Source organism: Bos taurus, chromosome 24, assembly GCF_002263795.3.
Source record: "Bos taurus isolate L1 Dominette 01449 registration number 42190680 breed Hereford chromosome 24, ARS-UCD2.0, whole genome shotgun sequence".
NCBI lineage: Eukaryota > Metazoa > Chordata > Mammalia > Artiodactyla > Bovidae > Bos > Bos taurus.
Window position 1 is genome coordinate 34,793,013 of NC_037351.1, and position 17,363 is coordinate 34,810,375.

The 17,363-nt window shown below is 38.1% G+C and overlaps 1 protein-coding gene across 15 annotated transcripts in view; it reads right to left on the bottom strand.

Annotated features, from left to right (window-relative positions):
* GREB1L (GREB1 like retinoic acid receptor coactivator) overlaps positions 1-17,363 on the bottom strand; it is a 244,054-nt gene that overhangs the window by 118,157 nt on the left and 108,534 nt on the right. For 12 of the 15 annotated variants that reach the window (XM_024984515.2, XM_024984514.2, XM_024984517.2 and 9 more), the window contains one exon: positions 2,295-2,402. The gene's annotated coding sequence lies outside the window, so the exon portion shown is untranslated. The other 3 variants (XM_059881032.1, XM_059881029.1, XM_024984511.2) reach the window with 3 other exon arrangements.

Here is a 17,363-nt window from a genome sequence, read left to right on the forward strand (position 1 = left end):
ATTTGTCAGTTTTGCCGCAGTTTCAGCGCTACTTAAACAGCTGTGGGTTTTCTCTAGGCAATTATCAGCCACTACACTTAGGTTTCTAAATTAGTTGTTGAAAGGCACTTTAGCCTTGGGAAAATAGACACAGCGCACACTGCCTCACTAAGCCTTACGTTTATGTGCGTGTGGCTTTAAAACAAAAACTTATTATAAAGCATTAAAAAATCACACACACAAGTAATTCAAACTTATTGTAAAGTTATCAATGAGCAAGAAAATACTTAACAAAACCTATTCTGTACTACTCATCACTTTATCTTTTCCCCTTTACAATACAGATGGCAATACACACACTCTATGTCTATGTACATGTATAGAGTATATAAACTGGGACATCAAAATACTGCCAAATTCCTCTAACTTTTACTACCTGTCTGCCAGGTGGCAACATCTTTGGAAAGTCTCCACAGTCATGTAAGTGGTATCTTGAGGTCATGGCAAAGAAAGTTCTTCCCACATGCAGATTTCCACCCCACCACCCCACCCCCACCACCCCTTTCTCCATTTCCCTCTAAAGAGAAAATTCTGTATTTCTATTCTCTTTCTTCTTCTGCCCTCTTGACTCTGACATTGGTTTTCTCCTTACTACTACAAAATGTACCAGAAGCACAGTCAGGGAGAACCCCCACGCTTAAGGTTATTCATCGGCTGATACCCATTTCTACGAAATACAACTAAATTAAAAAACAAAAATTCTGTAATCCAAAAGTAAATGACACTTCATGAGCCGTTTATTCCTTTTATGTTAAAATAAACTCAAAGAACTTTCCAGAGTTAAGTTTTGGTGTTTTTAAAGGTTTATACTATTCTGCTTTGGGGTCAGTCAAAAGCTTGTTAGAATGATTTTAAAATTAATGTAAACTAGTTGCTTACCCACCTCTCCCCACCCCCAACTCCTGCCACTTTCTGCTCCAAGGAAAGGAAAAGGTGATATTTCAACAGTGTAAAATTCTTCACTGAGAGACAAACATTAAAATGATAAACATTTTGGAAAGCAAAGTACACTTCAAACCCTAACTGTTCTTTCAGACCTATATTGACTCTTATAGTCGTTGCCAACATTTGGTAAGGATTATCCTTCCATTAGGCAAAAGCAAGCATTCCTTAGATAAATCAGGAGTTTTTGCCATGAGACTCATAAAACCTTTTCACAACACAAGATTTTCAAGAGAATCCTTGAAGGTTTTAGGAGGCTGCTTCTTTTACTCAGTAACAAAATACACCCCATGGTGTCTCACTGACCCCACTCAGCTGTCCTTTGACCTCTTCAATTGTTGAAGCCTAACTCCAGGGCCCACAGAATTTGCCTCCCATATCAAAAAGGCGACTGAGGCTTCCTCCTAGCACCTGGTGTAACAAAACCCAACAGTGTCTCCCTCTCGGGCCACTTTCCAGATGTTCCAGGCCCAAATGTTAAGCCAGTACTAGGTTTCAGGATCTGCGTGGTCACCACGCAGGAGCAACAGGAACCGAGCTGAAGTGGCAATGACCCCTCTTGTTCTTTTTGGCCTCAAAAGGATACGACGGGTCATAAAAGAGGAAAAGATCTTTGGCCTCTCTTGGAAATACCAGGCTATTTAAGTACATTGTAACTTCCAAAAGGAGGGAGCCGGTCTTGGTTATGCCCTGACAGTCAAGAGTTACCTAAGCAGTGTCCCTAAACTCTTAATTCTAAGAGGATTTTTTATTTTCTTTGACATAGAAGGGGAAAAGGACAGGATCACCTTTCTCCCCCTCCTTGCATTCAAAGGCTTCCAAAAACAGAAACAGAAAACTTTTATAAAACTTTTAAAACATACATCTCAGGGTATATGATTAAAAAATGTAAATACATGCAGTCACTAGAGGCTGTTTGGTCTTCTCCGCTGAGGCCAATAATCTGACGTCTCTCTTGTTAGACAAGTTGAAACATAAAACCACAATCAACAAAGAACCAAGAGCTGAATTCTTATTGTCTTAATTTAGGTATGCAGGAAATATAACACAGAGGCTGTTGTAAGAAAAAAGAAAAACCTTAAAGCTGAGAAAGTGTTTTGTTTTGGGTTTTTTTTTTTTTTTGGTGGCGAGGATGGGGGAGGGGAAGGGAAAGCAAAGAGGAGAGAAAACAGGAGAGGAGCTCATAGAAATATCTGCTTCATCAGTTTAAGTGCCAAAGACAGGAGCTTTATTTAGATTCTAAAATGTCCCCCCACCCCCAGAATTTGACCATGAAAGATGTGGATGGGGGGCATATTATAATTGTACAATACCTTGGTTTATTTATTAACATTTTTGAACCATGTTCATGATTTAGTTGGGCTGTCAGCACTTCAGGGAGCCTGTTGCCTAGATTTTACTTGATTAAAGCTTTTTTGTACCTGCAAAAACAAAAAATAATATATACATAAAGACATGAACTAATTTCCAAACGAATTATATTCCACAATACAGTAACTTAAATATTTACAATTCTACAAATATTGCAACTAAAAAACTTATCAGTCTTACACAATTCCATATAGATTACCAAGGGCAAATACAATATTCTTCTTTTCCCAGATGATCACTCTTTACATACCTGGAAGTAATTCCTTTTTAAGATCTCGCCCTACTAAATGTAATTGGAATAAATCTGTTAAGTCTGCATTTTGGACAGGTGTTACCATAATGCTTAAAGCCCACAGATTATTTTTATTTTTAGGAGAGAAATTGGTGAAAGATAATTTCCTTACTCAAAGGAGTTTGAGTTTTATAATTTCTGGTGCTAGACCAAAATTTATCTTCTTAAAGAAGTATAAAAAATTTAAGACATAACCAATATTGACTAAAATTATTTTTCAACTTTTTGAAATGAACGGTTTAATAATTTCCAACAAACAAAGCCTGCAAGAATAAAAGCAACTACTGTTTCCTATCCTTTTGATTAGTGTATTCCTAGAAGAAATTAAACTAAATAATTATAATTACATATAACTGGTTGAAAATTACAGTGAACATATTCTTCTGCTAAGTAGATTATAGTCAATATACAAGAAAATATGGTCAGAAGAAGAAAATGAAATAAGAACTATTTTTCACTGATTTTTATACATAACTTAGAAGTGTTTCTATTTTGTCATTATGTCTAAAGAGAAAATAAAAGAGGATTTTTTAAAGAATATACTAGTTTCAATGCATATTTATGGTACTAAAATATGTAAAGTAATATCAATGTATATTTCTTTAAACAAAGCTTTCACTTTATTTCTCTTTTAGGACAACTTGAAAGAGAGAAAAGAACCATTTTAGATTTTGAAATAAAAATATCTTACCTCCCTTACAGTCAGAAGAATGTCTTCAGGCAAAAGCACAATTAAAAATGCAAGACCTAGATTTTCAATCTCATGCATTTCACACCCACCCATCCACCCACCCACAAGTAGACATCTTTTTGTGGGTCAAGAGTCTTGCTCCCTCCATCCGAACCTAAGATTACCCCATATGGTCAGCAAGGTCAAACTGCATTACTGCCAATGAAACTATATGACTCCACAAGGACCTTAATGATTTAAAAAAAAAAGGAAAAAAAGGTCAGTAATCCAATTCCAGTGGCTTCAGAGTCTAAAATTGCTAATTTTTGGCCACGTGCTGCACACTTCACCTGCTAGTAATGACATTTTTGTATTTTCTTCTAATTACACTCAAAGCTAAGACCTTTGGCCCCGGGCCACAGACCCCTATTCAGGCTGCGCACATTCTCTTAAACGACCTGATCCTTTGTTGTCACCCTTTCTCTTTCATCTATTATTTACACCCATAGAGAAGGAAGACACTCCACCATTTGTAAAGCTTAAAGCTTCTAATCATCTTCATTTCTTTGCCTTTCAACCTACAGAGTTTTTCATAGACGAATGCCAAAAAGTTTGACAAAATCATTTTTTTTTCAACCACATACTTTTCCCTCCTTCCCTTTTCTTACTGCTTGCTAACCTCCTTCCTGTCCCTTCTCTACCACAGAAGGTACTCTTGATCAGCCAGCATTCACAAATTTTGACTTTCACCAACAAAACGAATTTCTAACTATAATACAAAATCTCCATCTTGCTCTCACAGATTGATAACAAGTATATTTTTCTCCTCAAAGAGCTGATTAAAGTGGAAGTTTACTTAAAATAACTTACTATCTGCTTCAGCCTCCCTAAGGCATGAGCACAGGATTTTCAGAATTCCCCTGCGAAAATGTCAAAGAAGCTTCATTGAACAGTTAGGATGTTAGTTATGTAGCTGAAACTTTTCAAACATTTTATTATCTGCAGACGCTCAAATGCTTACAAGAAAGAAAACAAAAAGAGGAAGGAAAGCATAACAAAAAATACATACAAAGAAAATTTTACCAATAAAAGAATTTGTAAATTATTACCACATCCAAACAGCAAAGTCCTTACATAAAACATTCTATATCATTGTAATCTCCCAACATTTTCCCCACACTAAAAAAAATATATATCAAAACACATTTTGAAAATCCAAAGCACAGAACTGTTTACCATGTTGAAGATGTCCCCTTCAGATCACAGCAGCCACCCCGAGACTCTGCTTTCCAAGATGTTTATAAAAGGACACACGATCCATCTTTGCTCTCTCTTCCTCTATTGCTCAGCTTACTCTTGATTTCTAGCAGTATTTCCTTGTTGTCTGTCCTCTCTGCAGACCCTGAAACCCCTTGTCTTTTCTTATTTTCACCATTTGCCTCAACCAGCAGTTCACTGGAGACCCATCCATCTTGTAATGCCTAAAGTGACAGATGCTCCCAGGAATGACCACACTGCTGAATGAACAAAAGATAACATCACCTCTAGGAACTCCAGAGAGAAATACAACTGCAACCTCAAGACAGGGTCTGACTTGACAGACACTGGACCATAAACCTCTTCTAAGCGAGAAAGAAAACAATTGCCACACACACAAAAAAATCTGACACAATCAAAGGCAGAAAAGAGTGATTATTTGTGGATTGCCTTTTCACTCTGCGGCTCACTTTTCCCCCCTCAACGCTTTTATATTGGGGCAATTCACTTGCCAAGAGGCAAGAGAAGTTCTTGTGGGGGAAAAGCCTTTCTCAGTATCTTCTTTCATTCAACAATATTCAAAGTGAAATTCATTCACAAGTGTGTTTCAGTAAATCTAAGCCTTATGATATAGCATCCTTAAGCCTGATCCACCTCGTCTGCATAAAGCAATGTCTAGATTCCAAAATGCTGGCTCAGCGCTACTGCTGTGAAAGGATACACATACTTTGCAAATTAAAAACACATTAGAAATTAAAAAGCAGTGTGACACAATGTCAACAATATGTGTAGCTCATAAAAGAAAGCTCACCATTCATTCATCAGACAACCTCCAACTTGGGTTAAAGAGACTATTAACAAGAGGATTCTGGGAAAGACTACAGCTCTCTTTTTCAACAAAGAAAAGGTCATATTAACATCTCCCAGCAACGAATGGATGCTGTAGATGCAGGGGACTCTGCTTGATACCATCTAGGTTTGGGGCAGGGGGCAGGTTGCTTTCATTTTTAAAAGAATCTTATTTAAAATCTTCATGCAGCAAAAGGCAAATTTAAATTCTAACATTTAAATTTAATTTTAAATTTCTAACATTAAATAAATACAATGAAGGGAAATTTTAGAACAGAAAAACAAAAACTGACTTGGAGAGCAATTAAGAACATTGTGATCAATGTCAATTATGAAGACTAACAAGCCCTTTTTATAATAGATATCAAGCAACACAGAACTCTGCTGCACCTAAATGCATTATCATTTTCAAGCAGGGTAAATGATACAAATACCTTTGTTAAATCTAAAATAAAGAGCCAAATGCTCAAGAAAAGTCTGTCAGCCTTATTTCTAAGAAGAAATGTCAGCATTTACAATGGCATTTCTTTAATACAAATATTTTAATTTTTTTTAAAAATTTGCACAAAAAACTTTTAAGTTACACTTCTTTCTCTTTGGAGAAGCTAATGACTCATCCCTACTTTACTAGAAAAAATAAAATTTAAAAGATATTTTATTTTATCTCTTGCATGTAGAATATTTGTGGGGTAAAAGAAAACTTTTTAACTTGATAAATCAACATATCTTTTTCTTTAACATTATCTTATGTCTCCCTTATTTCCTCAAACACTTCAGTGTACCTGTACAAACAACACAAATATTTCACAATGTCAGAATTTTCTGATCCTTATTTTAATACTGGAAAAACATATGTATATAAAATAATTAAATGAACGCATACAATTAGGTAGATCAATGGGAAAAAGATTAAGTAATTATAGACTGCTTATCAATATGAAAGGACTTGTTCTAATATGGATGATCTTTAACTAGACAGCTTTATTTAACACACACTGACCCTAAGTTGTCCCCCTAGAACCCTGATCCAAAAATGCCACCTCATTCAACACTCTCAAATTTTGGCATTGATATCAAGAGAGAGACGTGACCTTGAAATGACAGTTCCATGGCAGAAAGTAAAAAAAGAAGACCCAATTAAAAGGCCTACTTTAAGACACAATAGGATCAATACTGCACGCAAGAAAAGTACACCCCCGTGGAAAGTTCTTATTGCCTGATTGATCAAAAACAGAACAAAACTTTTCCTTTTTTCAGGGCCTCATCCAGATCACAGTCAGTGCCAGAAATCCACACAGGAAAAAAATCCATCAAAATGAAACCCTAAAAGGGTTTACCCTTCGCCATCCCATTTGCACTTCAAAACCCTGTAAGGCCTTCAGTTAAACCCCAGGGCTGAACCATTTCAATAATAAGAGAGGTGGCCAGCAGTGATTTATCTCCCATTTGGCCTCTGGACAGAGCTGTAATGTCTAGGAAGCTTCCCTTCCCTGACTCGAACCCTCCCCCCTAAGCCTCAACCTTCATTTGTGCAGCTTTGGATCTTCAGTACCTTATAAACAACTCATATGCCCTTTCCAATCAGATGCAAGAACAGTTTGTAACTCAGGGTTTTCTTGGCAATGCTTTCCAAAACGGAATGCTGTTGTAATAATCACAGCATTGAAAATACCAGGTTAAATTTCAGGTTCTCTTTGCTGTAATAAGTTGAAGAAGAAAGAAACTTTAACTCAAGCCTTTTTCTTCTCACCCATGTTGATTGTTGTCAGAACTTCTTAAACTTTTCCCAATTTATACTTTGATATCCATTACATCTTGGGCTACATCAGCCAACTTCCTGTAGTGATGTTCATGTAAATTTAAACCCTTGCATTGTAAAATGTCTTAGCAAATCCAAAAATGTGGAGATTTCACAGGTCACAGACTCCTGGGTCAGAAAGACCTTAAGAACAGATAGCAGACCACTATGACTCAACTGATTTATTCTACACTTGTTATCAAATTTGTACTATAACTGACATCCACACACACAATTTTCCTCTAGTAAAATAAATACCAAACAATGTCAACAGTTATTTAAGTTGAAATAAAGGTAGCAGAATTTATCAGATGGGAAGCAGTGAAGTTACTCCTTAAACATGGAGAACATTTTGTCACTGGGCATGAATTTCCTGTTTCAAAATTATGTTCATATGCTTGCTAATATACAGAGAAGATGAAAAATATATACACTCTTTTCCCTACCTACTCATTGCTTTCTATTTTCATTTCAGTGACAGGGCTTTGTTCTTCTGATTGATTCTGATAAATTCCATCTGAATGCCACATTAACAACTTGCCCTAAATGAATCTACTATAGTAATTCTGATTTTATAATATGAAAACTTTCACGTTATTCATTAACTTTATAAGTTTAGAGACTCCACAGGCAAATATAAATGTATTTCATTTAAACCTAATATCAGTTAAGAGAAGTTTAAAAGAATAAAATTAATTATATGGCCCTGATAGTTAAAAATACAAGAAATACAAATTTTTGTTGATTCAAAGAAAAGTTATTCACGTTTTTGGAGCTATTTATCAATAAAAATATCTAACTATCCTTATACCTCATTAGCAAATAGTTTTCACTTTTAGAGCTCCAAATACTACAAATTCTAAAAGCAAAGAATAAACCAACTCTTACAGCAAATGACTTTATTGCATGCTACCAGGTCAATGAATCTCAGATTTGTGTATGAGATAACATAAAAATTCAAACTGCACATATAAATCAAGAAGAACAGATAAATGAAAAAACCAAAGGGACATGACTTTTTATATCACTGAAACAAACTTTGTCACTAATAACAATACTCAGAAAAACAAATTTCTTAACCTACTACATGACATTAAAAAAAAAAGCTTTCCTCAGAGAGTCAGCAAGAGTAATTGATCCACCACAGAGGAAATATTCAATCTTCATTAAATATTTATTCAGTGCAATAGGTTGTTAGGTCTATTTAGACCTCAAAGAAGAAATAGTTCCTGTCTGGTAGGAATCAGGTCTTGGGAGAATTGAATGGAGATGAGCTGAAGTTCCTCAAGTAATGACACTGTATTTCAAAGCAATGATGCTAAAAATTGGAGGTATGCTATGAAATGATTGCTGCTACTTTGAAATCTGATACAAAGAAACTGATAGTTCAGGGAGTAGTAATTTTAACAAGGTATGACCAGCTAAGTAAGCAACTTGATTTCCTAGTAACGCAGGACAATACAATTTGGATGTTTAAGATCTGTGGTTCCCAACCCTTCGGCCGTAGCCAAGTCGCCTGTCTTTTCTGGGCATCTTTCTTTATCCATAAAATGAGAGGTAAAAGTAATACATTTCCAGATTGAAGACACTACGATTACAATGGGGGAAGGGAAAAGATCCCATTCACAACCGGACAACATGAAGAACGCACAGGACTCGTCTTAATGACAAATCTGTGATAACATCATTTTTTTCAATTGCCGAAGATGAGCTGGATGACATAAGTGAAAATTTACACACAGAGAAATATGCTGCGTTTCTTACAGAGAAAGCTAATTGTAAAAATATTTGTTTCTCAAACAAAATAATAACACAATTCCAATCAAAAGAACAGTAAAATTTGGGGCGAACATTGTGAAAACATTCATAAATTCATAAGGAAGATTATCAGAGAAAAGATGGGGAAAACATCTTTTTGAAAAATGTTACAATGGGAGGTGAGCCAAATAAATGTTTAATGAAGAAAGAGCTTTTGTTCATTGTCACTAAATCCAGTGAACATTGTTTTGGGTTCTCCTCTAACATGTCCTGAGTATATTTCTTGAAATTTCCTTCTCTTCTGCTGGGTTTCATCTCACAGCTCTCTGGTCTTCCTCCTTCCCTCTGCTGCTCCTTAGTTCCCTCTGCACTCCCATAATACTCCGCCCAGCAATGAAATGTGGTAGTTCTGCAGGATCTAGGATGCGGTAGCCATCCTCCAATGGGCCCCATGGTTCCCACCTCCTGTGTAATCCACTCCCACGTCAAATCAGGGCTAACTTACATGACCAGTAAAATATGGAACAAGTGACAATGTGTGATTTCCAAGGTCATAAAAGATATTGCAGTTTCTTATATATAAAATAGAAAACTAATAAGACTCTACAGTATAGCACAGGGAATTCTATTAAATACTCTGTAATGGCTTATATGGGAAAAGAATACTAAAAAAAAAAGAGTGGATATACATATATATGTAACTGAGTCACTTCACTGTACACCTGAAACTAATACAACATTGTAAATCAATTATACGCCAATAAGAATTAAAAAAAAAAACAAACCCAAACTGGGAAATACTCCAAATCAAGTAATCACTTGAATTCTGGAATTGTTGATTCCCTCTACCATGTTTCACACGGAGTTTACAAAAAAAAAAAAAAGATATTGTAGTTTCTTCCCTGACCTCTTGGATCGCTTGCTCTAAGAGAGGGCAACCACTGTGTTGTACAGACACCCAAGCCGCTCTGTAGAGAGGCCCTCATGGGTAGGAGCTGAGGCCTCCTGCCAAGAGACAGGACCAACGTCCCTATTTGCTCTCCTTGCCTCCTCTCTGGCACTCTCCAACCACTACTCTGCATCAAGTGAAATACAATCACCAGCTCTTTGCTAAAGACTGTCGAAGTTTTATACTGTTGAGGATAAAAATCAACATTGTAAATATCCCTCCCTACCTCTCCAGTCTTTTCTTGTGATGTTCTCTTCCTAAACGCTGGGCTCCAGAAACGCTGACCAATCTTAGACACTTCTGTTCCCTCTGCTGTGAAACCACTCATCCTTTCACTTCTGCCTTGTGAAATCCCCTCATCCTTCCAGATCGTCTCTGAAGCACTGCTTCCCTAATTCCCTCAGCCCTTTGCTGAAAGCTCTCAAAGAACCTTTTTCATCTCCTTCTCAACATTTAATTCACTTTTGAGCTATGTAATCTGTTGTTTTATGTTATGTTGTTATGATCAATTGTTTTAATGCTTGTCTTACTTCCTAAATTTTAAACTACATTGAAAGTATGGACAATATTTTTTGGGTTTTGCCTGTTATTGAAATCACAGCACCTGTTGTGGTGCCCTCTGGCACTCAAAAATCCTGTCTGAATAATTTAATAATTTAAAATATAGGACTGGCGCAAGAATGAGAAGCTCATTGGTGACAGTCCAAAAATTTTTTTTATGTGTAAGCATTATTGTATGATAATTGAGGCATTCTAAAACAATAAATTGTTTTATATATTTACACATGGACATCACCAGATGGTCAATACCAAAATCAGATTGATTATATTCTCTGCAGCCAAAGATGGAAAAGCTCTATAGGGTCAGCAAAAACAAGACTGGGAGCTGACTGTGGCTCAGATCATGAACTCCTTATTGCAAAATTCAGACTTAAATTGAAGAAAGTAGGGAAAACCACTAGACCATTCAGGTATGACCTAAATCAAATCCTTTATGATTATACAGTGGAAGTGACCAATAGATTCAAGGGATTAGATCTGATAGAGTAAAGAACTATGGACAGAGGTTCGTGACATTGTACAGGAGGCAGGGATCAAGACCATCCCCAAGAAAAAGAAATGCAGGCAAAATGTTTGTCTGAGAAGGCCTTACAAATAGCTGAGAAAAGAAGAGGATCAAAAGGCAAAGGAGAAAAGGAAAGATATAAACATCTGAATGCAGAGTTCCAAAGAATAGCAAGGAGAGATAAGAAAGCCTTCCTCAGTGATCAGTGTAAAGAAATAGAGGAAAACAACAGAATGGGAAAGACTGGAGATCTCGTCAAGAAAATTAGAGATACCAAGGGAACATTTCATGCAAAGGTGGGCACAATAAATATGGACAGAAATGGTATGGACCTAACAGAAGCAGAAGATATTAAGAAGAGGTAACAAGAATACACAGAAGAACTATACAAAAAAGATGTTCACAACCCAGATAATCGCGATGGTGTGATCACTCACCTAGAGCCAGACATCCTGAAATGCGAAGTGAAGTGGGCCTTAGGAACACTTCACTACAAACAAGCTAGTGGAGGTGATGGAATTCCAGTTGAGCTATTTCAAATCCTAAAAGATGATGCCCTGAAGTGCTTCACTCAAAATGCTAGCAAATTTGGAAAACGCAGCAGTGGCCACAGGACTGGAAAAGGTCAGTTTTCATTCCAATCCCAAAGAAAGGCAATGCCAAAGAATGTGCAAACTACCACACAATTGCACTCATCTCACACACTAGTAAAGTAATGCTCAAAATTCGCCAAGCCAGGCTTCAACAGCATGTGAACTGTGAACTTCCAGATGTTCAAACTGGATTTAGAAAAGGCAGAGGAACCAGAGATCAAATTGACAACACCCACTGTCATTGAAAAACCAAGAGAGTTCCAGAAAAACGCCTACTTCTGATTTATTGACTATGCCAAAGCCACTGACTGTGTGAATCACAACAAACTGTGGAAAATTCTTCAACAGATGGGAATACCAGACCACCTGACCTCCCTCCTGAGAAATCTGTAGGCAGGTCAAAAAGCAACAATTAGAACTGGACATGGAACAACAGACTGGCTCCAAATCAGGAAAGAAGTACGTCAAGGCTGTATATTGTCACCCTGCTTATTTAACTTATATGCAGAGTACATCATGTGAAATGCCAGGCTGGATGAAGCACAAGCTGGAATCAAGATTGCCAGGAGAAATATCGATAACCTCAGATATGCAGATGACACCACCCTTATGGCAGAAAGTGAAGAGGAACTGAAAAGCCTCTTGAAAGTGAAAGAGGAGAGTGAAAAAGTTGGCTTAAAACTCAACATTCAGAAAACTAAGATCATGGCATCTGGTATCATAACTTCATGGCAAATAGAGGGGGAAACAGTGGAAACAGTGACAGACTTTATTTTGGGGGCTCCAAAATCACTGCAGGTAGGGACTGCAGCCATGAAATTAAAAGATGCTTACTCCTTGGAAGAAAAGCTATGACCAACCTAGACAGCATATTAAAAAGCAGAGACATTACTTTGCCAACAAAGGTCCATCTAGTCAAAGCTATGGTTTTTCCAGTAGTCATGTATGGATGTGAGAGTTGGACTATAAAGAAAGTTGAGTGCCGAAAAACTGATGCTTTTGAACTATGGTGCTGGAGAAGACTCTTGAGAGTCTCTTGGACTGCAAGGAGTTCCAACTCGTCTATCCTAAAGGAAGTCAATCCTGGATGTTCACTGGAAGGACTGATGCTGAAGCTGAAACTCCAATACTTCGGCCACCTGATGTGAAGAGCTGACTCATTTGAAAAGACCCTGATGCTGGGAAAGAATGAAGGCAGGAGAAAAAGGGGATGACAGAGGGTGGGATGGCTGGATGGCATCACTGACTCAATGGACATGAGTTTGAGTGAACTCCGGGAGTTGGTTGTGGCCAGGGAGGCCCGGCATGCTGCAGTCCATGGGATCACAAAGAGTCAGACATGACTGAGCGACTGAACTAAACTGAACTGATACAATAAAGCGAAGGAGCAATTATTCATTTAATTATACTGAAGTAAGGATCAACAATACAAAAAGTGACATCTAACAAACAACTTAGACACTAAAAATAAATGCCAGAGACAAAAGATTAAATTTAAATATCTATACCTAAATAGATTTATATGCCCACCCACATCAGACCATATAAAAACTGAGGAATTAAATATTTTTTACACTGATATTTATCATGTACCAAGATTTATCATGGTGTCATAGAGAGAATTTAGCTTTCTAAGCCTGGAAATCACAAAGGAGAAGACTGACAGATTTGACTAATAAACATATACAACTTCCATGTATTAATATTTAACAGCTAAAACAAAAAGAAAAACTTTTCCAGCTAATGAAAAGAGTTAAAGTCTACTATCTACGTAAAGGAACTAAAAGAGGTAAACTAAAGATAGTGAAAGATAGGGAAGGACAGGGAAGCCTGGTGTGCTGCAGTTCACGGGATTGCAGAGTCGGACACGACTTAGAGACCGAACAACAACAACGGTGTGCATGATAAAGTAAAACATTGATACCTCCACTCCTGAGCACAATCTAATATTCCATCCATAGGGAACTGCAGCCTGCCAGGCTCCTCTGTTCATGGGGATTCTCCAGGCAAGAACACTAGAGTGGGTTGACATGCCTCCCTCCAGGGGATCTTCCCAACCTAGGAATTGAACCCAGGTTTCTTGCATTGCAGGCAGATTTTTTCTTTTTTTTTACCATCTGATCCACCAGGGAAGCCCAAGAATACTGGAGTTGGTTGCCATTCCCTTCTCCGGGGGACCTTCCTGACCCAGAGATCAAACCCGGGTCTCCTGCATTGCAGGCAGATACTTTAGCACTGAACCACTGGGGAAGAAAAGAGTAACTAGAAGGAGATGCTTGCAGGATGAGATTCTTCCCTCATCCTGAAAAGGATGAGGTGATGGATGGTACAGAAGGAGGAGATGGCCAGTGTACAGAACAGAGAGAGGAAAAGGATGGAAGCAGCCCATACATGGCAGAACCACAAGGCAGGAGCCGGTGTCCTTGCTAACAGCAGTTCTGCTTTATCAGCCTTAGACAATTACTTCTGAACTCTTTTTACGCGGGAAAGAAATAAACTACTAACTTGCTATTTAGAGTTTTCCTGTCAATGTAATCCGAACTGACATAGGAAAGGAGAGTGTTGAAAAAATATGCAAGCATCCCTCAAAAGCATGAAACAGCATAGCATATACAGAAGTCAAGGGGGCTTCCCTGGTGCTTCAGTGGTACAGAATCTGCCTGCCCATGCAAGAGACAGAGATGTGGATTCGATCCCTGGGTCGGGAAGATCCCCTGAAGAAAGAAATGGCTATGCACTCCAGTCTTCTTGCCTGGGAAATCCCATGGACAGAGGAGCCTGATGGGCTACAGTCCATGGGGTCACAAAGGGTCAGACACGACTGTGCGACTGAGTACACATACACACGCACAACCCAGTCTTAGAAAGTTTAATAATTTGCTCAAGCTCACATGGCTAGTTGAAAAGTGGTCACGTCAGGAATCAGACATAGACTCATCTTACTTTAGTGTCATGTTTTTGCTTGGCTAGGTTATCTCTCATGCAATGGCATGAAATGTATGAAATAGTATGAGAGGCAGTACAATGGTTTGGATTATTGCAACCTCTTAACTAGACGCTCCTTCAGCATTTGGGAATGTTCTGGCCCAAAGCAGTTTTTTTAAAATGCAAATTGGGGAGGATGGTGGTGTCTTCTCTGATTAAGGGCACTTTGGAAGAAGATGAGGTTTTGAATGGAAGATGATGCTTTCAAGTGTTAGATATACTGATTTTAATATGGCTATGAAATATCCAAATGGAGATATCGAGCAGTAATTTGATAAGATGCTTCTGAAGTTTAGGGGGAAGCAGATTGGAGATAAAGCTCTTGGCATCAATTGTTCTTAGAGGTCAGCTAAAGTCAAGGCAATTACTGAGACTTTTCAGGGACTCCTAAGAGCGAGAAGAGCAGCCTGTGGAGAAAAGGGCAGTGGGTACAGACTTAAAGAGAAAGGAGTATTTTGAAATAATTACTTAAGAAGGAGACCGACTCAGTCAAGGACAGTCAAAGATATCACTAAGTTGTACTTAGGGTTAGGGATAATGAATTTATAGTGATATCAGTCTGAGTGGTGGGAGGGTATTCTACTGTATAAATTACTAACTCAGTAGGAAAACTTGCTAATATTTCATTATTTTTCAATTCCTTTCTTTTCTCCCAATGTAAGTTGCCTGAATTGACCTGAGCACTTGACCTATTATTTAAATCCATCTCCCCTTCAGACTCTGAAATCTTCAAAAAGTCTGTTGAGACTCTGAAAATCTTTTTAAAAAACCATTTTTATTCCCAGCAACTTGCACCGCAATATATGTATACTTGTTTTATCTTCTGGTTAGGCTGTCTGTAAGGACAGGAACTGTTTCACAGTTGCTGTTGTTCAGTCCCTAAGTCCTGTCTCACTCTTTGCAACCCCATGGACTGCAGCACATCAGGCTTCCCTGTCCTTCACCATTTCCCGGAGCCTGCTCAAACTCATGTCCACTGAGTCAGTTATGTCATCCAACCATCTCGTCTTCTGTCATCCCCTTCTCCTCCTGCCTTCAATCTTTCCCAGCATCAGGGTCTTTTCTAATGAGTCAGCTCTTCACATGAGGTGGCCAAAGTATCAGAGCTTCAGCATCAGTCCTTCCAATGAATATTCAGGATTTATTTCCTTTAGGATCGATTGGTTTGATGTCCTTGCTGTCCAAAGGACTCTCAAGAGTCTTCTCCAAGTTGGTGATACTGTCTAGCCATCTCATCCTCTGCTGCCCCGTTTTCCGTTTGCATTCAGTGTTTCTCAGCATCAGGGTCTTTTCCAATGAGTTGGCTCTTTCAATCAGGTGGCCAAATGATTAGCACTTCAGCTTCAGCATCAGTCCTTCCAATGAATATTCAGAGTTGATTTCCTTTAGGATTGACTGGTTTGGTCTCCTTGCTGACCAGGAGACTCTTAAGTATCTTCACCAGCATCACAATTCTAAAGCACCAATTCTTCAGCGCTCAGTCTTCTTTATGGTCCAACTCTCACATCTGTAACATGACTAACAGAAAAACCATAGCTTTGACTAGATGAACCTTTGTAGGCAAGGTGATGTCTCTGCTTTTTAATATGTTGTCTAGGTTTGTCATAGCTTTCCTTCCAAGGAGCAAGCATCTTTTAATTTCATGGTTGCAGTTACCATCCACAGTGATTTTAGAATCCAAGAAAATAAAATCTGCCACTACTTACATTTTTTCCCTTTCTATTTGCCATGAAGTGATGGGACCAGATGCCATGATCCTAGTTTTTTGAATGTTGAGTTTCAAGCCAATTTTTTCACTCTCCTCTTTCACCCTCAATTAGAGACTCTTTAGTTCCTCTTTGCTTTCTGCCATTAGAGTATTATCATCTGCATATCTGAGGTTGTTGATATTTCTCCCAGCTATCTTGATTCCAGGTTGTGCTTCATCCAGCCCAGCATTTCACATGTAGAAGTTAAATAAACAGTCTGATAATATACAGCCTTGCTGTACTCCTTTTCCAATTTTGAACCAGTCCGTTGTTCCATGTCTGGTTCTAACTGCTGCTTCTTGACCTGTATACAGGGTTGCTCAGGAGACAGGGAAGGTGGTCTGGTGTTCCCATCTCTTTAAGAATTTTCCACAGTTTGTGATCCACACAGTCAAAGGTTTTTGCATAGTTAATGAAGCAGATGTTTTTCTGGTATTCCCTTGCTTTCTCCATGATCCAATGAATGTTGGCAAATTGATCTTTGGTAATTCTGCCTTTTCTAAACCCAGCTTGTACATCTGGAAGTTCTTGGTACACAAACTGCTGTAGCCTAGCTTAAAAGCTTTTGAGCATAACCTTGCTAACATGTGAAATGAACACAATTGTACAGCAGTTTGAACATTCTTGGGCATTGTCCTTTCTTTGAGACTGGAATAAAACTGACCATTTCCGGTCCTGGGGCCACTGCTGCGTTTTCCAAATTTGCTGGCATATTGAGTGCAGCACTTTAAAAGCATCACCCTTAGGATTTGAAATAGCTCAGCTGGAATCCCATCACCTCCTTTAGCTTTGTTTTTAGTAATGTTTCCTAAGGCCCAGTTGACTTCACACTCCAGGATGTCTGGCTCTAGGTGTGTGACCCCACCATCGTGTGTCCTCATGCACAGTATGTTCTTATTAAGTATTTGTGAGACTGGATTGACTTTAACCTGTAAAACTCAGTGTTGAAACTAACCAACTATCTAATACTATCAAGCAGTGATTTTTAAGATTCCAGACTTGGAATAAACAGTCTCCTCTCAAACTTTTTTTTATTCTGTTTTTCA